Genomic DNA, 21,148 nt, shown 5'->3' on the forward strand with positions numbered 1-21,148 from the left:
AAGAAATTATCCTGCAACCCGCGTATAAAGGGGGTGCTATTGTGGTGATGGACGTAGCAGCCTATCATCAGGAATGCACCCGCCTTCTTTCAGACCCCAGGACCTATCAAAAACTCAGAGATGACCCTACAGATGAGATCTCAAGGGAGATTATAAGTATGGTGGAAGAGGCAAGGACTAATGATTGGATCACTGAAAAGGAAGCAGAGTTCCTCGTTAATAAACATCCGAGGATCCCTTACTTTTACTGCCTTCCTAAAATACATAAAATAGCAAGGCCCCCTCCCGGTAGACCTATTGTCTCCGGGATGGGGTCTTTGCTTGAACCTCTCTCGCAATTTTGCGATTTCTTCTTGAAGCCAATGGTTCAAGCAGGGCCGGCTCTAGGCTCATGATGGCACTGTGCAGGGAGCGTAGGTGGGGGCCCGGGAGAGGGGGTCCAGACGGGGTGGAGCTCAGGAAGGTGTTTTAATAATACGTCCAGAAAAGTCGTTAGATGACCAGTACCTGCGGCTGCTCCTATCCTTCCGAATTCGTCTCAGAACGATACAATTTAGGAGGAGGAGGGCATTGTGTCTTATTTGGCTACCGCCAGCCAGGACTGAGGGTCACTGGCAGAACTACATAGGGGGTTCAGTACTGTTGCTTGTCAAACTGAGGTCCGCTGGCAGACACCTGCAACTAGCAAGGTCCGAGCAGTGCAACAGCCAGTAGGGCTGTGAGTCAGGCCTGAGGTGCATTGGCGGGGTGGGGCTCCCAGTAGTGGAAGAGCTTTGGAAGCAGCCTCCACCTCAGTCTCTGTACTCTCTCAGAAAAAAAAAAATTGTATTGAAATATATCTGTCATTTAGGATAGTTTAAGCACTGGGCATTTGGAAATGACAATGCCTTTTATTTATCTGTTTAGTCAACACAAATAAAAGGCATTGTCATTTACAGTGTCAATAGCTCAAACTCTTGTAAATGCGAGACCTATTTCACTACAAAGAAGCGGCCGCCATTGTCCCAGGCTGCTTGGAAAGTGAAAGAACGCATGGCATGGCGCGCCGAATGTTGCAGGAAAACATGTTGTGCCTGCAGTAGGAGAAACTCATTAAAGAAGATAGTGCTTACAGACTAAATAAGACATAGCGTATAACAACAGAAGTACATCAACCAGTCCTCATAGGAGGTTACAGGTGAAGACAATGTGGTACTAAGGAGAGAATAACAAGCCTATTAATGAATCAGAAGCCAGAATTTACAAAGGACAATGACAAAAGGCAATGAAAAATGTGGGCAGAGCTTCACAAACTTACTCCAATACAGCATGCCTGGCTAGTACCACTGCTCAGAGCCTTTGATGTAACTTCAAAGAGACTCGTTTTAGTTCTTTCACAGTCTCATTTCAGAACAGAAGTGTTATCAATATTATATACAACAAAGCCATGGTTGTTGCTTATTTATTTTATGCAACTAACAACCACTGACAGAGCCAATAGCCCTGTCTTGATGTTTATGTAATGTTACTTGTGTAATATATATTTGGAAGAAATGACAGAAACAGCAAAATACCAGTCTGGCAGCCCACTATGCTCAACACAGATTGTTAGCTCACTTTTTTTAAGCCTCGTCTTTAATTGCATCGGCCACGCCCCTTTGCAAGACCCCACCTCCGGGTTTTTTCATCCCACTTAAAGTCCTGAAAAATGCCAGCAGTCAAACCTAAATATAACGAGAAAGGTTATCTTTTTAGCGGGCAGCTAAATCTTCATGGAAACCTAAGCCACAAGGAGAAAGGACACGTTCTACTGGCCTTGGGTGGCCAGTTACCAACATGGCTCGTACTAATAGAAAGCCATATTTCCAGACCAGTACTTTCCTTTTGCAAGCTATTGAATTATAGTACAGACAATCAGATTGGTTTTAGTGTGAAAACATTACTACAACTCCCAGAATGCACTGATGTATTGAATCCAGTGGAAATATGCGTTGGCGACACCAAGTCACGTAGTCAGCGCACAGATGGCGTGACATAACACTAATGCTAGGACGAGCCCTTGGTTACACGAGATAACAAGCGTCTCCCGGAGCTGCACTCGCTGGCACACGAGGCAGCCTAAGCTCTGGAAGCTTCCGGTCAGGTCTAAGTAACTCGACCAGAGACCTTTAGCGCCGTAGTCCAGTAATTACGATTAAAAAACATACGTCGGAAAAATGTGCGCCCTGTTAGGTGGAGAAAAGGGGGTGGTGATGAACAGAGTGTCTGAATTAAGCAGACCACTCTTACCCAGTCCAAAGATCAGGGCTTGATCCATCACCGTTTTTTAGCTCACTGCACCATCCCAGCTCAGAACTTGGCTATATGCAAATTAGTCTGACCCTGGCCCTACCTACCATTAGGTGGCTACCTTGGTCTACACTACCCTATCTCTGTGTTCCTCTAATACTATAATGGGGAAGCCTGTTTTGCCATAACGAGCCACCTTAATGAATGTGCCATATATCATGGGGTCTACTTGAACTATACCATCCCCGTACTATTGGGGACGATTGTTCTGCCCAGGTGAAGCAACATTACTATGATGGATATATACCATTCATTATTTTTTGTAAGGAATGAGTGGTATTTCTGACATTTATAGAATAACATCTAAAATGAAAGCACTCTCGAAACTAATGATATCTCAGGGGCCTAGTTACCGGACAGTGGGCCGGTAACTAGGCACCATCTTGGTAGGCGGGCTAGACGATCGCATAGGCGGTCTCCCGCGCTTAACGGTGATAAATATCCATGGAGGACCCAGCGTGCAGCGTCGGCGCGCAGCGGGCGCGCCGTAGGCGCGCCGGAGGTGCGCCAGAGGTAAGCCCGTTTGCGCCCGTTCGCGCACAGGACGCGCTGGCGGCTGGAAATGCTGCCTCTGCCCCTCTTACGCCTGTAACTCATACCAGTGAAGACCTAACACCCCCCCCTCGTCACCTCAGGAGACACCCCTCTGTCTGTTACTACCGGTACTCTCAATTCCTTGATTTGTGGCCTGCTGAATGTGAGATCGCTATGCAGGCATTATACAGAGATATCACTACTCATTGAACAACATGAGTTAGACGTCCTATTCATGACCGAAACATGGACGAGGACAGATAGCGGCATAGAATTGGGACAAGCCTGCCCCCCAGGGTATAAGATCAGACATAACCCTCGTGTTGGGGCTAGAGGAGGAGGGGTAGGATTGATTTATAGAGACTCACTGGACTTCTCCCAGCTAGAAATCCAGCAAATTAAGGACTATGAACTTATGGGTTTTTCTATGAAGGGACAGGGTGGGGTACTGCTAACTGGTCTCCTGTGCTACAGACCTCCGGCTGGCGGCACATCGGCTTTGTCAGATCTTACTGATCTAATCTACGATCTTTCGTGCTCTCATGCCAGATTAATGGTATTGGGGGATTTCAACATGTGGCCAGATGGACCAACAGACTCAGCCTTTACATATCTTACACAGGCTTGTAGTAGCATCAACCTAGAGCAGTTGGTCCTTTCTAAGACTCATCAGATGGGTCATGTTTTGGATTTGGTATTCGCCGACGCTGGTCAGGTGAAGGTTGGCAGTATTCTCCCGCAGTGCTGGACGGATCACGCCCTTGTCCTTTTTTTGGTGGCTCTCCCGACGGGCTGTTCCAAAACTAGTAGCACGGGAATGACCAGGATAGGGAGGCAATGGTCTAGACTTCTGAGAGGCACCACTCTTCCAAAGTTGCTTGGTGAGGGTTTTCAGCTGGCAGATGATGTGGATGAAAGCCTGAGTGCGCTCACCCAGCAAATTAAGACCTCCTTGGATAGTCTAGCTCCGCTAAGAAAAACGCGTGACAGAACAAAAACCGCCATGCCATGGTTCTCGAAGGAACTTTTTCATCTTAAACAACAGTGCAAACAGGCGGAGCGGAGATGGAGGAGACATTATCTGTCATCGGATAAAATTCTCTTCAAACAGGAACTGGCAACATATAAAGCGCAGATTAAGTGTGCTAAAGCGAGGTATTTGGAGGAAACTTTATTGTCAGCCTCAAACAAAGCACAAGCTTTGTTTAAAATTGTCAACGAGCTGTCACGACCAGCCTGCGCTACTACCGCTATCCCAGCCTCTCAGCTATTATGTGACTCCTTGGCTAAGGCCTTTGAGGATAAGATCACGACCATCTTGAACAACCTAAATCCTAGGACATCTGAGGTTGTTTCTCCTCCCATATTTGAGTTGGAGGCTGGGAAAGCCAGGCTGGAAAGTTTCCCGCTCCCGTCTTTTGCAGAGTTTGGTGCCCTAGCGGATAGTGTTTCCTCTGGGTCCCCTCTTGATGTAATCCCACACAAACTCTGGAAAGCTTTTCGAGAAGAGTTATACTCTCCTCTCCACGCAATTTGTTGCCAATCTCTTAGCTCGGCCCAGGTTCCGGAAAGCTGGAAACTAGCAGTTGTTTCTCCTTTACTGAAGAAAGAATCATTGGATCCCCTCTGTCCCGCCAACTACAGACCTATATCGTTACTTCCCTTTCCGATTAAGATCTTGGAAAAACTGGTCACAAGACACCTGTCCAGTTTTTTGGAAGGTATCGAGTGTCTGGATGCGGCGCAGTTCGGTTTTAGACCAGCGCATGGAACCGAAACAGCATTGGTGACTGTCCTGAGCGACCTTCGTTCGCGTGCCGACTATGGACGAGCAGCCTTTTTAGTGCTGCTCGACATGTCGGCAGCGTTCGATACGGTCAGCCACGCCATCTTGACCAGGAGATTGGAGGAGGTGGGGGTGACGGGCACCGCCCGGGATTGGCTGGTTTCATACCTGGCCAACAGACATCAGGTGGTTGCCCTGCCCCCCTATAAATCCATTGTTAAAAGGGTTGGTCAGGGAGTACCCCAGGGCTCGGCCATCAGCCCCATCCTTTTTAATCTATACCTCCGCCCCCTGATCAAGTTAATAAAAACATTTGGCATTTCAGTCACCAATTACGCTGATGACACCCAGCTTATTTTCTCCTTTGAAGGGGAGAATGCGGTGTCCTTGGAGACCTTTCACCATTGCATGGTCACCACGGCAACATGGCTGAGCAACAACTCGCTGCAATTTAACAGCACTAAGACAGAGGTGTTACACTGCTCAGTAGACCGGGTCCCTCGATCTTTGCCACAAGATTTTTGGCCTTCCTCCTTTCAGGGCACGGCGGCAGTAGCCACCTCGCTTCGGAATCTAGGAGTGACAATGGAACCAAGTCTTCAACTGGACGGTTTCATTGATAAAACAGTATCCACTTGCATGGGCCTTCTGCGCTCTCTCAGGAAGATTCTTCCTTTGCTCCCTGTTAATGCCAGACCAGAAGTAGTGCGCAGCATTATCCTTAGTAGACTGGATTACTGCAATGCACTACTTCTGGGGGCACCTGCTACGGCGATAGGTAAGCTGCAAAGAGTGCAGAACTTCGCGGCTAAGTTAGCACTCTCCCGCCGCCTCTCTGACTCCTCCTCTGCAGCTCTCAGAGATTTACACTGGCTCCCTATCCCTCAACGGATCGAATTTAAGGCGCTTTGTTTGGTCTTCCGGGCTCTACATGACTCTGGACCGTTGCCCCTGCAGGAGATGTTCACATGGTACATCCCCGCAAGAGCTCTCCGTTCTGCTTCCGCCCATTTGGCGGTTGTTCCTAAGTTCCGGAGAAAGCAAATGGGTGGCCGTTCGTTTGGTTTCACGGCATCTAAATTGTGGAACGACTTGCCACTGTCGCTTAGATGCGTGGGAGACCTCCTTTCTTTTAAAAAACTTTTAAAAACTCATTTATTCCCCAGGTTAGGATAATCACTCTCTGATCCTTCTCTTGACTGTGCTTCAGGACCTGTTAGATCTCAGCGCCAGGATGCCCGTCGGGTGACAGCAAACGCTTTACAAGTGTGCTATACATACATACATACATACATTCAAGTGCAATTAAATACCCATTGTAGGAAGGTGGATATCTGACTATGGTTACCCCCAAACTTTTTGCCTGGTGTTTAGCTGGTTTTTGACTTAGTTGGCCTGGGATCCTGCTATTCAGGGCCCCAGGCTGATTGCTCTCTCCTTAAAATGGACTCCATGTACCCTAGGTGCATAACATAATTGGAACTGGTTCACCTTATAGGCCCCTGTAACAGTGTACCATAGGTACCCAGGGCATAGGTGCATCCAAGGCCTACCAGGGGCTGCAGCATGCATTGTGCCACCCCTGGCCTGGCCTCCATATTTGACACAACTGGCTGATCACTCAGCTGGGATAAGTTGGTGTAATCACCACTTACTTAGATATAGTATCCCTATATCTAACCTTAAACTGGACACATATGTTCCTATCAGCCACTCCTATGGAAGGCCTCTTCAATCCTGGAGGCAGAGTGCTTGGAAATATGTGAGATGGTGCTCTAGCATGAGCTGAGCCTGTCTGCAGCTGTCGGGAACCACTCCCTAAGCTGTTCCGGGATATTGCCATACCATATACTCTTAAGTGCATTATAATCCTCGCGGTTAAATGCTATCTTTGGTTTGGCTTTATCAAAACATGTCGAGTAAGGTGTCATACGAATTGGAATACTATCCCCTCGACAGTTCTGTCGACGGGGATAGCATTCCACCCTTCTAGAGGGACACGACATGTGTGTAGCCTTAACCCCGGTTAAAGTTAACCAGAGCCTCAGCATCACAAAATGGATGCTGCCACCACAGACACGAGTCTGGCCTCCTGCTGCTGACCGAAACTCGGCAGATGGTGGCCTGGACAAAGGGTTTCCTGCCTTGGGAGGTGCGAGCACCACCCCAGACAGGGTTTTGTGTATTGGGTAGGACAGGGCTGAATAGAATCAGACATGCCCGGGGCCCACAAGGTATCCCCGTGCATAGGCCAGTCCAAACCGGTCCTGGGACTTTCCAGACCCAGGCCTGGCGAGGAGCTGGACAAAGGAAAGGGGGTGTAACCGCCCCCCTTCCTGGTTCTTCCCAGAGGAGGGACCTAGTAGGTGATCCACCCCTCAGATTGGGAATAAGAGTGGGAGCAGTGCCATTGCAAAGCAGATCATCCTGAATCAACTTTAAACAAAGAAGAAGACTGGACTTCGACATTCTGCTGCTCAGAAGACTGAAGAGAATCTCCCTTGTGGCCTAGGAGTGGCCACCCTGTGAACACAGGCACCAACCAGCAACTCGACGTCTGCTTTGCCGCCGCCTCCCGCCGGAGCCCGAGCCCAGAGCCTGACAAGACCCAGACTCCCAGACTTCGCAAAGCCCGATCCACAGTCCCTGCAAAGAAGGGACCCGTGGAGGCACCGAGTGACGTGGGACCGGACATCTTGGAAGACACTCGAAAAGCTGACTGCGCAGCATCTGAGGCATCCTCGACGTTGTGCTTTGGGGACTGAGAACCCCCACCATCGAGCAGCCCTTGCACTGAAGATCAGCCCCCCAGCATCTCCACGATCTGCGTGGGGCCCTTTTGCATTGTGCCACTCAACGCGCCATCCCGGCCACTAGCCACGTGGTCAGCGGCCATCTTGGCGACGAAACCAACAAACTACACAGCGGGTCTGGTTGCTCCAGACTTGCCCAAGCTCCTGTGAAAAGGAGCACTCGCTCTGACCTTGCTGGTCCGAGTGTTAAGCCTCTTTCGATTCCTGCGTGGCTTGCATTAGCCAAGGCCTGTTTGCTCCGATCAGGTCGCCGACACTGCGTGGGACAGCTCGTGACCGACTCCTGGACGTCCTTGACCCCCCGTGTCCATGTGGCTGCAGAGAGAAGCTACCCAACACCGCCTGTTTGCACCCGACATCGCCTGGTTCCAATCTGGTTCCACGGTAGTCACTGGCTAGTGACTTTGAACATTGTCCCTTCTGCTTTCAGGTCTTCACAACTTCAGATCCACCCTTGGATCCACCGGAACTCTTCACATCGAGCCGCCTGCAGCATCTTCAGCTCCAAGCACCATCGACCAGCGTGACGAAACCCGACACTACTTCGACCCTGTGCACCCGCTTCCTGTGGGTGAGGTAACTCAGCTCCGCCGGTGTTCCTGCACTGGTACACATCTCAAGGGCCTCTGTCTTAAGTTTCAGCGTTCTAGGTCACTCGGAAGGTTCCTAACTAACTAACTTTGTACTTTTTACGCACCATAGACTTTACATTGGAAAGTGCGTGCACTTTGAACACTGCACCCGAGTCCCGCGGGCCTTTCCCGACTTAGTCACTGCTAATCTCGAATAGCTCCAGCGATTCCCAAGGCCCTAGGCCTGTTCCCTTTCTGATTGGTATCTCTTATACCACTTTCTTAGTATGCTTGTGCTTCTGTGCTCATAAAGAGTCCAGGGGATTTTATAGTTAATAAATCAATATATATTTTCAATATATATCTGTGTGGTGTCCCTTTCATTTGGTATTCAAGAGGGTTGTGTATGGTATTACAGCTGGCTTCACATGCCTTTCAGAGTTTAGCCTAAGACTGCTTTGTCCACGTTACCACTAGGATAACTGGTCTACAAGGTTGAATTACAACCAATCATCATAAGGGTTGCTTGGCATGGTACAAAGTGATCACTAGAATTAGTGAGCATTATATACCAGGCCAACTTCTCACACCCATAACCCCAGAGTTGGTTAAGTCCTATAGTTAACAAATCGCTCTATCTTGAACTAGCTGTGGGTAGAGCGATAGGTAAGATTGGGTCCATTTACCATCACCTATTGTGGGCAGTCCCCTTCATCAGCATCACATGTTGGTAATTTACCACACGCTTTACATTCCTTTACATATTGAAATAGTTTGTTCGCGGTCCATTGACTTCATCGGAGTTCCTATGTCTTGATTCCAGGGATTCTACATTGGGCTCGCTATTTTCGCAGACTCAGGGGTAGGTTTGTAGTGGCGGGGGACCAGAGTGACAACTACAACTACAACTCCAGAAGGTCCCATCGCACAGTTACGCTGACGCCATGACGTCATGACGTTCGTGACGTCAGACGCCGCAGATGGAATGGACCGGTAAATACAGGAAGGGACACCGCGTCTTTCATCTACGCGGTGTCACTCGGTCCGGATTAGCTGTGGGCAGGTCTAGCCGTACTGAACGGTAAGGTGAACGGGGGGAGGTTCGTGAAATCCTGGTGCCCTACCAAGAATATTGAACGGCGATATTACAGATTAAAGGGATGCTGCTATTTACCACGCATGCCTTATCCCTTTCAGATTGTGTTCACGGGCAGACCTCCCGGACGGACACCAGTTCGAGTTTATGTAGTCCATAAACTCGGTAAGTCTTTTGATTGAAACTGACAAGCCTCATTTGAGGATTTTCACTATTGCCATAGATAATGATGGTTTACGGGTGGAGTGTGTGCGGGCTCATGGGGTCTCAGGCTGGGCCGGGGGTTCATGAGTGTGTTGCTTGATTCAAGATCTTATCGACTATTATACTTCTCAATTAGCAATTGAAGTAAGTCTCGTGGAAGGTTTAGTAATACCATCCCGACTCAAATGACATACTAATGAGTGTGTGTGCGGAACGCTGTTGAAACAACTTACTGACTTGGAGAAAGACCCGAGTAAATTATTAATCTCAGGGTGGAACTGAGTAGAATTTTGGGGGACGAGCTCCCGTTCCCTTTTTATTATCCCTCACTCTTTTCCAATGAATGTCTTCCCCTAGTTTTGGGGACATCTTCTCCACTGAATAATTGGAAAACCCAGAAGAGTACGGATCAACGAGAGCTACTCCATTCGGGAAACCCAGTGACCGAATTACGGCATGGGTAACTAGTGGATTTGACTGCGACAGTCCTGAGGAAGACCAAAGTGACCTTTCGGGGCATAAGGAAAGCGGCCGAAACATGTTGACTCGAGCAGTGGTAGGAGGGAAGTCTTGAGGAACGTCATTTTCTCAATAAGACATTTTTCCCATCCTCTTCAATTTTTAATCCTGATAAGGGTACCATAATTGGGCTTAATAAAGTATTTCTTTCTATTGGCACCCCTAATCAGTTTTAACACACATCCTTACTGCACTATTTTTCGTCGCACTCACATCAGATCCACGAGGTGTTCTTTCGCACATCATATCACTGATGTATGTTGTTCGTTGTACGTATTTACTGATTGTGTTGTACGTCTTGTAACGTGGAATTTATTATTTTTTTCCCCTCCCTAATGCTCTGCCCTGGATGTGGCTACACCAGGGCGTCTGTAGCAGGCCCTATGATGAAGCATGTCACATACTTCAGTATGTGAGTGAGGGCAGTTTTTCCAAACTTGGGAATTTTCCTTTGTTGTGTTTGTGCACTCTATATACCCCTTGTGTGTGATTATACTTCCCATATGGACGCCAGCGCCGTGTCCCCAGTCGTATTCTCAGCTAGATAATGAGTGATAGTGTCCCTGATCTTCGTAACTATGGAGTCAGCGTGTAGCATGGAGTCTCTAAGTCGCCAGCCAGCTGAGGGGGGACGTGGACTGCTCAGGGAGAGTTTTACCTATAGAAGCGCGTGGTCGGAGAGAGAGCGGGGGTTAATGTCAGCTTCAGAAAGGTGTGGCAGAAGGGCCGACGTGGCTAAGAAGTGGTCAAGGCGTGCATACGACTTGTGCACTGCGGAGTAGTAAGTGTAGTCGCGCACTTGGGGATGTTGCAACCGCCACACATCATGGAGCTCACCTGCCGCTAGCCATTGCTTCCCTTCTCGGGACCAAGCAACGGAGCAGGAGACCCTATGTTCAGATCTGTCCAGTCCCTCGTCCATCACAAGATTAAAATCCCCACCTATCAAAAGGAGCACATCCGGGGAAGCAAGGACTTGTGCCAAGGCCATGCGCAAGAATGGCTCCTGCTGAGGATTTGGGGCGTACAAGGAACCAATGGTGAAGATCGTGCCCCCTCACTGCACCCGCACCGCCAGAAACCTCCCTCTGATGTCCACCAGCTGTGCCAGTACTTTGTATATCACCCGCGAGCTAAACAGCAAGGCTACACCATTTTTCTTAGCAGGGTCCGAGGACCACAGCTGCAAGGGATAACGCCTGTCACGCATGCGCCGCTCATCCTTAGGGATGAGGTGGGTTTCTTGCAGGAGGCATACATCCCCTCCCGCACTGTCAAGTAGGGATAGAACCGCTGAGCGCTTCACAGGATTGTTGAGCGCACGCACATTGAGGCTCACCACTTTCAGTTCTCTAGACATCACACCACGAGCAGGATAGGAACGCTATCACACCATGCCCCAACAGGGACGAACAGCAGGCCCGACCATCCATCCAGGCATCTTCCTGCCGCCTCTACACCCTCCATAGCCGAGGGAGAGGTCTGATACCTCGACCCAGTCAACAACACTCCATGTCTGATGAGGAGCCCCATACCCACCCTCCCAGCCCACTCCCCTCCCCCCCAAACGGAGAACAAAACACCACAACTGCAACAAAATGGAACAGAGAGATAGCAACATATGTCAGTTCGTAAGATAGGCCCCAATAGCAAGGGAACATGGCACCAATCATCGTCTTCCAAGTCCCTGATGCAGGACTCGCCCACTGGGAAGGATAGAAATACTAGTGTTACCTCTTAGGGAATTATCCCCCCGCCGCCTGCACTCAACCCTCTCAGGACCTCACGTGCCCACTGAGCCATCCGACGTTGCTGCCTCAGTCACTAGGGCCACGGAAGCCACCGCAGCCCCTCTCTCCTGTAGGCTTGTGGACAAGTCCGGTTTCCTCGTCGGAGGGGACCCTCCAACCTTCTGTCATTCCGCCGAGCGCCGCCTTCTTCTGCTGGAGGAGTTGCCGCTGCCGATGGTGAGTCAGAACTCTCCAGGCCTAGAATGTTATTGCTACCTCCAACGACCTTCACTTGGACCAGTTTATTCTGCCATCGAAAGACGAGTGGAAATGAGTGCCCCCAGGAGTAGGGTATGGTGAGCTCACGCAGGCGGGAGGTGACTGGTTTGAATGTCCGACGCTTCAGCAGCGTGGAGGCAGCCAAGTCCTGAAACAGCAAGGGACGGTGATCTCTGAACTCCAGGGGAGTAAGGTCACGCGCTCTATGGAGGATCCGCTCTTTCAACTGAAAATCGTGGACGCACACCAATATGTCCGGTGGAGGGGCCTTGGGACCCTGTGGCAAGCCAACCCGGTGAACTCGGTCCATTCGGATCTCTGTTAGATCGTTTTCATTGAGGATGTCCTTAAAAAGGCTTTCCACGTATTCTCTCAGGTCTGTTCCCTCACCTTTCCAGGGCACCGCTCTGGTCCTGATGTTGTTGCGACGAGATCTGTTCTCTAAGTCCTAGGCATACGCTTGCAAATCCAAATTCTGCTCCGTCAGACGTATCATGTCCTGTTGATGCTAGTGTATGTCCTCCTCAGTCCCTAAATCGTGTTCCTCTAATGTGGCAATGCGTTCTCCAACACCATCCACATCTCTCCTCACCTCACGCAAGTCAGAGGCCAGTTTGGAGCGCAGCTCTGCTATGTCCTCCTTAATGGCCGCAAAGAGCTCAATCATAAAGGCCTTGGTGGCAGGCCCCTCATCCTCACCCTTCCGCGGGGACTTGTCCGCTCCAGGGAATGCAGGCTGCGTCGTACCCTTCAGTGTCCCATCCTTTGCGGGATTGTCTTTTCTTTTTCTGGTGGTCGCCATCTTGAGGGGTTGTGAGGCTCAGCTCCGATGAACCACGGCAATCCAAAGTCACTGCGCCTAATCCACAGAAGGCCGAGATCGAATTGGCCCCGGTTGCTCACAGGGCGTCCAGCGCACAGAACCTCAACCAGGATCCACAGGAGGCCGAAAGGGATCAGAAAGAGGCAGGGCACAGTTCAGGGCCCCCACTTAGCGCCACAACCCAGTGTCCGATGCGCAGATCTGGGGCACAGGGGGCACCATCCACACACTTGAAGCTGTGCCACCGATCGACGATCCCCCACCACTCTCACCATTGTACACCACCGCTATCAGCCCCGGAAAGGGTCAGGCGCGCACCATCATCCACGACTAGGCCACACTAGGCCGCTAGCCGCCCAACACTGGGCGCCAGTCGACAGCTCGGGTCAGGCCTTCCCACTTCTGCCGAATGTCACCTTCGTGGAGGTTGCCAGGCACTGCTACACCCTTTGGTACTCACCTATACTCTTCAGACGCCTCATTCGTGGGACAGGCCGGGTCGTCGTCCCAGGGAGGATTCACCACCACTCCGCAGCTGACAAGGGCCCTGACGCGGCCCACAGGCGATGCACAGGGAATCAGGCCTCTCTTCCCAGGCCCACACACTGCTGCTGCCCCCGCACCCATAGAGCGGTGGGCCCCGAGCCCCAACACCCGCCTGCTGGTCGTACAGGTGCTAGGAACCGAGCCGCCGACGCGGGGGGAGGAGGGTGCGCTAGCCGTGCTAGAGGGCAGGCCCAACCAGGCCCGAAATCCCCGGCCTCGAGTAGTAAGAGGCGCCGCACCTCCGCACTCCCGTCCCCCCGCTCGGATACCCAGCTACCTCTGCATGGGCGGCGGGGATCATAGCTGTCGTCCCTCCAGGCAAACTCCTCTGCAAACTGCACCTACAGAGTCTCCGCAACCCCGGGCTTCCGGGCGACCAACTCTGGAGCCGCACCCCCTCCACCCACTTGGGCAGGCTCATCACCAGGCCCCGCACCAGCGGGATAGGCCGCTCTTGCGGCGTTTTCTCAGGCCGTGGGTGAAACGGAGCCACCAGCCGTTCGCACACACCAGCGGGACCCCAGGTAAGCCGAAATCACGGGCGGATGGGGGTCCAAAGAGGGTGCTAAGCAAGGCTAAGAAACTCATAGAGTCTGAGGGACTCAGATGCACGTCCTACTCCGTCGCCATCTTGGCCACGCCCCGCATATTACATTTTAGGAAACTGATAAGTAATAGTTTAAATACATTTATATTTGCGATGAATGGTATGTTCATATTTTATAAACATTTTGTAATGGTGCCCATGATCCTACTCGTCCTTTTACCCTTCTCCCCTTACCACCTCCCATCCAGCCAGAGCACCTCTAGCTTAGTGAAGAAATGTAGCTCGTCGAATTTACATGCTGTGGCATTCGTCAGCAATAATGGACTTTCTGTGTTTTCTAGCTGGGTTTTTTGATTCCTGAGATGTCATTGCTAGAGTTGTTGATCCTTGGGGGGGAGTCATGATATTAATTAAGGAGTATCCACCTGAAAGCCTTATGGTGTATGATGTTTTCCTAGAATAGTTCAGAGTAAGGGCCGGATAGTAATACTGGCTATTGGCAACATAGCAGATTCACATTGCTGGATGGTTTCATTGACTTTGAGTGGGAAATGGATGTGTCACCGGGGCATTTAAAGAATGCATGAGATGAGGGGCAGATGTAGAAAAAAATATGCATCTTCAATCATAGAAAATAACAGACTGACGGTGTCAATGAGAATTTGCTTTAATCAACATACAGCGAGAGATAACATGAGCACAGCCTCATATCACTGTTTTTACAATTTTGACAAAAGTGCAGAGAGTTAATGTTCCCAGCATCTGTGCAATCAACTTTCATCTAAATCAACTGTTTCAACGCTGACAGTGATGAACACTTTTCATAAGTTTGGCACCAATGCATCTGACTAAACGTACTTATCCGAGGTAAAATTGGCATGGTAAAGTAAAACAAATCATAAACTCAGGCAAATAAAGACTTTCAGTTTGCAAGGCATCTGTGTTTCTTAGCTGTGTGACAGGTAGGTGCCACAAATAATCATTGCTTCACTGTTTTCTGAGTGTTGAATCACTATTACCTCCTTGAGTAAACCTTGGACTGTTCAGTCTCACTAGCAGTGAGTGTCAAGTGCTAAACTGAAATACTCAGTTACTCAGTTTGGGCTGCAAAGATATTGTGGGCCAGGGCACAATGATAAATGTCTCAATTTGTCACAGTTGGAACCTAGTAACTCCTGGTTGCCCTGGTTCCACAAGAACTAGGTCTCACACTTACAGTGCAAAGAATGAATAATACAATGTCAGAATCTAGAGCTAACAATTCTTTCATAATACCAAAGTTTTCAGAGTTTTCCTAAAGCTCAGAAGTTATGGGGAAGCTTTCATACCACTGGGGTCAGAGACTTCCACAAGCAAGGGCCAAGAACAACAAACCTGCAATCCCTTTGCCATCTCAAATGTAGAACAAGCAGCTTACCCAGACTGTTTGATTGACAAGAATGGCTTGAAATGTAACAAACATTTTATTGTTAACCCCTCCCCTGCTGATGACGGAACCGCTCCGTCATCAGCTACAGTTGAGCTGTGCTGATGACGGAGCGGTTCCGTCATGGCCCAGCCGCCGCGCCTGCGCGGCGCTGATTTCGCGCCTGCGCGGGCGTTCTAATGAGCGGGGCGGGTCATGACGGAACCGCTCCGTCACCAGCATAGCTCTACCGCGGCTGGTGACGGAGCGGCTCCGTCACCAGCATGCGGCCGCCGCGCGGCCGCCCCGCCCCTTTAGCGCTGCGGCGGAATAGCCGCCGCAGCGAAGGGGTTAAAGGTAAAGTGAGGTGGTTCAGGCCATGCATTTATAAACAAAACAGAGGATTAAATATGATGTGTTCATCAATCAGCTACAAGTGTTGGATTAACAGCCTGCTCTAGATACTGTCATGCTTTCTGTGTTTAAGGACCACCCAAGTAGCTGCATTTTGTACCTGTTGCAGCTGGTCAATTTGGAATTTAGAAAATCCTGCAAAAATTACATTCATAATCCATTTGATCATTTATTACAGCATCTACAATTCCTATGTCGTTCAACTGTCCTAACCTAAATAAACCTGAGCATATAACTACCCCTATGGGGGCTATGAAAATGAGTTACTTTTTCCAGACTAGTCTAATTTTAATGGCTTTATTAAGAAATATATGGGCAACACTTAATAGCTGATAGTAGGAGACCTGTGTCAGTAGATGAAATGATATTGTTGGAATCCAAGAGCAGGATCCACATCATGGTTTCATTCAACTTTAGACAGCTGAAGATCATCCCACAGGTCACTTCGTCCAATCCATACTTTGAGGCAAAATTGTCCAACTGCCATTGAAATGCAGATACAACTGCATATTTTCAGCAAATGAATGGAATAACAACTCTCATTGTTTAAGAATGTGGAACAATGATTTGTGTCAGTGGATGGATGCGGATGTCAGTTCCAATCCCAGATTTTGGATCGTCTGAGGTAAGGATGATTACTTCTAGAAGTTGCTGTGCCGTTCCAAAATATTAATAATGTATGGTAGACAGGTGTTTTCAAGAAGTGTTGTAAACAGGAAGAAAATCCAGTGACATAGAAACCTCCAGGAAGTTGGAAATTGGAGGCTTATGATGCTGAGAGCCAATGAATATTCTCCAAGGAAACAAATCAGGACACAAATGCAAGACTGACTGGGCGAAGAACCACCAAAAAATACTGCAGCTGCATTGTGATGCAGTGGAAGGAGGGTCCACTGTATCAAATCTAGTGATTTCTCCTTCATCTACTAAACTGTCATCAAGAAGGGATGCTTACACAGTTTCCCTCCCAGGTAAGGGTAGAACGGGAGCCTCGTGGTGATCCGATAGGCTGAGATGGTGGTGATCAAATAGGTTGCCCCACTGGAAGTATAAAGCAACAGAGTATTCAAGAACCTTAGAAAGTCAGGGCCAACCTGCAATAGGACAATAGTTATGAAAGTCTTCTGGAATGAGGTATGCTTTCTTGATAAATGTGCAGACAGATTTTATTGACCAAGAAGGAACACATCCTTATGTAAGAGATGGCTTTCTTTTGTTTATATCTTTCTATTTTTCTAATGTTTCGTTCTTCTAGCTTTTGCCACATATGAATCTCTTTGCACATGGTCTTGAACCATCTTTTTTTCTCAATAGATATTCTGTGTACAGCATTTATCTATACTTCTTGCTACAGTGAATCTTCCTTCTAATACCATCTGCCTCTTCCTCCCTCTATACAGTCCCACTGCTCTACTTCTGTAAATCACAGTCTGTTCTCACCACCTCAACTGGTAGTACCATCATTAATCACCTCTCTACTTGGCATAGACTTCTGAGAATTTCCATTGGCACGTCATCTAATTTCCTTTTCAGAGGGGATTTGTAAGCTTCAGTTTGGATTCATAAGCAGACACATACGAATGTTTGTGCCATCCTACAACAACCCTCAGTCAGTGTGATGTCTCTTTGCATTTGATAGGATGGTGGTGGTGTAATTTGTATTTGTTAAGGACCATCCAGTCTGTACACCATTTACACAGTGCAGCTTCCTATAGTGTCTGACCATGAGCCTGCCTCTGCTAATGTTGGTGATCCAGTAATCATCCTAAGAAAAATCTGGGGTGTACTGAAGAACCTACAGTCCTGCCTTCCTTCAATGGGAGCCTCATCAGAGATCTTTCCTTTAAGTGCATCACAATACTACCTTGAATTTTGGCAAGCCGCTCACTCTGTTACTGTGACTTTGTATAGTCTTGCCTTTGCATTCACAATTTTAAGGATTAATAAAAACAATATCATTCGTGTGAGTAGTTATTGTACTAGAAAACACTCTTAGATTGATACTACTCTCTAAAATAGTTTATTTTTTGTTAGATCACAGACATATATAGAAAATGCAGAATGTTAATCCTACATGTCCGGTTTTAGAGGTATCAGGTGAACATATGTTTAAATAGGAAGGTTGGTGTACATTATTTACTAATTCCATAATTGTTATAGATGGCAAACATTTAAATACATATGCATGCATATCTCCATCAGGGATTTCTATAATGAATACAGTACTGATGGATTGAGAGGACACAACAGGCACTGAACAAAACACTTGTATTTGTAACGCACACTTATCACCCTTGGGTTTCAAGGCACTGTATAACAGATGTTTATTGTTACCCAACTCAATGGTATTCATTTTATCAACCTCAAATGGATGAAAGGCTGAGTGGACCTGCCAGGATTTGAATCTATGACCATGAGGTCAAACACGGGCCCCTGCAGTGGATGCATTAGTCCACTAAGCCAACAGACCCGGCTGAATGATGATCCTAATAGTGTGATGGAAAGGGATATGCGTTATACACGTTACTAGTACGCGTAGGGCCAAATGAATGGTAGGTGGTTGTTTTGGGTATTTGTCAGCAATCTGGACTTTGACAATATATAGAGCATATAACAAATGTAACTTCTATCTGTTGTCAGTCTGAACGCATTGCTTCACTATCAAAAGATATATACAATAAATAGTGCCTAAACTGTAGGATTGTAACAGCCTCAAACACACTTTGTTGATCGGCGTTTCCACAAATGTAGCACCCCTTGTAAGTTACTATTTTATTAGTTTGTTGACAAGAAAAACCCTAATATAAAATGTGAAGAATATTTGCAAAGATCAATTCATTCTTTGTTCTCTGGGTGTGGTAAAATCTTTCTGGCATTCATCAGTCACTCTTTTAGTTTCACATGCTACTTGCTAATTAAAGTCCAGATGTTCTATTGCAGCAGGCAACACGTTATCAATGCACAATGTTATACCACTTTCTTTTATAATGCAGGCTACTTTTCCAAGAACAGTCTCTGGAAAACAAAATTATCGTCTTGAAGGATTGTCACACGACAAGCATCGTTGAGCAAGACTTGCAATAACTCCTTAATACTGTGGAAACCCGAAATATATGCACAGCATTACAGTGATAATTAAATAGTGGGATTCGGGTGCAAGCTGTTCTTCATTGTAAGCACCTTTAAGATATAGGATTGAAAAAATAATTTAGGACTATCAATCTTTACAAACATTTCAGATGAAGGATGACAATAGACAAGAATGTATATATTTAAGTAGCATAGACAGCACACAATGTCGGCTCACCACATTTAATTTTTGGCAACCACCACAATAATTATTTCAGGTTTTTCTTCACACTTAGTGATAAATACCCGAAATGATCCTAAAATACCTCTTTTAGTTCGCTGAACAAGGCACACAAACTTTCTTTAACACACTGTACGCTTCAAGCTCCACACTTGGGCCAGAATTATGTTGAAATACCCATGGTGAAGTCTGCCCAGATCTTGCTGCCCTTTATGTGTCATATTGATTTTACATTTAATCCAATGATCAATAAGGCATAATTTTCAAAATGTGTAGCCTAGTTTATCAAATCCTGCACCAAGTTAAACACCTGCCTTAATTTCTAGTACAACCAGGAAATAAAATGTATCTGAAAACAAGGTACCTCGAAAATTTGACTCAAAGGCTATCTATCCATGATGTTTTCGGTCAGATGCAAATTTTAAACCTTCACTTACAAGCATGTAATTGCACTGATTTGATTAAATAATAATCATTTTGATCCTCCACATTTCTAACGAAATGAACGGTTTTGTTTGCACTATTGCATACTTTCTCAACAGGTCTTCATTTATTACATAAAATACTTGTCTTTTTACTATCCAGGCATGACAGTGTCAGCAAAGTAAGACTACAAACCACATCCTAAACATATGATTAGGAGGCTGTGGAATAATGCACCATAACCTCCTGTAAGTCCTACATGGTGGAGGTGTGTGAGTGCTGAAGATGTTCAGCATAATGCACCCCAGCAGGCTGCTAATTATTTGGGGGGGTTCAGAAATAGGCATTTCATGCTGTGATTTAGTGCCTCTCGTGCATTCCATGCTGAAAAAACTGCGAGAACTGCACCACGCGGTGTGCCGGAGGGCTCAGCTATTTGAGTTGGTTTTGCTGCCGCTTGGGCAGATTTTCTACACAATTGACAGCTTTCTCACCATGAACCGTTGCGAATGCCCGTGATCAAAAAAATCCCGCTGTATGTCATCCTAGTGACCAGAAATCACTCTAGGGAACGCCAAATCTGGCTCGCGCTCGCCAACTTACCATTCTGGAGGTGGAACTGAATATTTCATTTACCCCAACTAATTATATCTAGAAACAGCAGAATAGTGACAAGGCGCTGTTTGATAGTTGTAAGAAGGCTAATAATTTGGTCAGAATTTGCTAGCCTGGATGGATCTGAAGGATAATTCTGCTACGTGAATCCAAAGTGGTGACTTCAGGTACCAAGCATGCTGTAAGTTTGCGATGTGGTGTACCAAATGTTGTGTTGTAGTGTATTGTGGGGTATCGAGAATCCGTTTCCATGGGCAGATTTATGAGATTTTGGCACAGGGCACAGGGCAAAGCAGTAACTCACCTTGCTGCATTGCCCTGCTCTAAAGAAAATGGGCAAGAATGCGCCTCATCAATGGCATGCAGCAAATTCTTGACCTTTCCCCCCTGCGATGGTGCTGTTTTGACAGCATAGTGCCAATGGGGACACTCTTTGATGCTGATCTTGCCCATAGAGGAGGAGTAGCTGAATTGAATCACTGCCTGTTCCTTATTGCTCACTGCCGGTCTTCTCTGCTGCTCGCCGGACACGCTTCGCGGGATAAAGAGGAAGAGCGTCTGCACCTGGAATAGCGTCTGAAGCGCCGAGGATTGGGAGAAGTGAGGGCTTGAACTGCAGGAGGGCTGCGAGCGCTGCCGCAGGGACTCTGTATTCCAGGAGCCCCTGCGCGACCAATTGACTCCACCTGGTCCGCTCTCCCTGCCTGCCCCGCCCCCTGACCACGGAGGTCTAAAACCTTTTGCGCTCATTGCAACTGTGGGACACTCTCTGATGCTGATCTTGCCCATAGAGGAGGAGTAGCTGAATTGAATCACCGCCTGTTCCTTATTGCTCACTGCAGGTCTTCTCTGCTGCTCGCCGGACCCGCTTCGCGGGTCCCGCTTCACGGGATAAAGAGGAAGAGCGTCTGCACCCGGAATAGCGTCTGAAGCGTCGAGGATTGGGAGAAGTGAGGGCTTGAACTGCAGGAGGGCTGCGAGAGCTACCGCAGGGACTCCGTATTCCAGGAGCCCCTGCGCGACCAATTGACACCACCTGGTCCGCTCTCCCTGCCTGCCTCGCCCCCTGACCACGGAGGTCTAAAAACTCTTGCGCTCATTGCAACTGTGGGACACTCTTTGATGCTGATCTTGCCCATAGAAGAGGAGTAGCTGAATTGAATTACCGCCTGTTCCTTATTGCTCACTGCCGGTCTTCTCTGCT

This window comes from Lissotriton vulgaris, chromosome 1_1 (genome assembly GCF_964263255.1).
Source record: "Lissotriton vulgaris chromosome 1_1, aLisVul1.2, whole genome shotgun sequence".
NCBI classification, from domain to species: Eukaryota; Metazoa; Chordata; class Amphibia; order Caudata; family Salamandridae; genus Lissotriton; species Lissotriton vulgaris.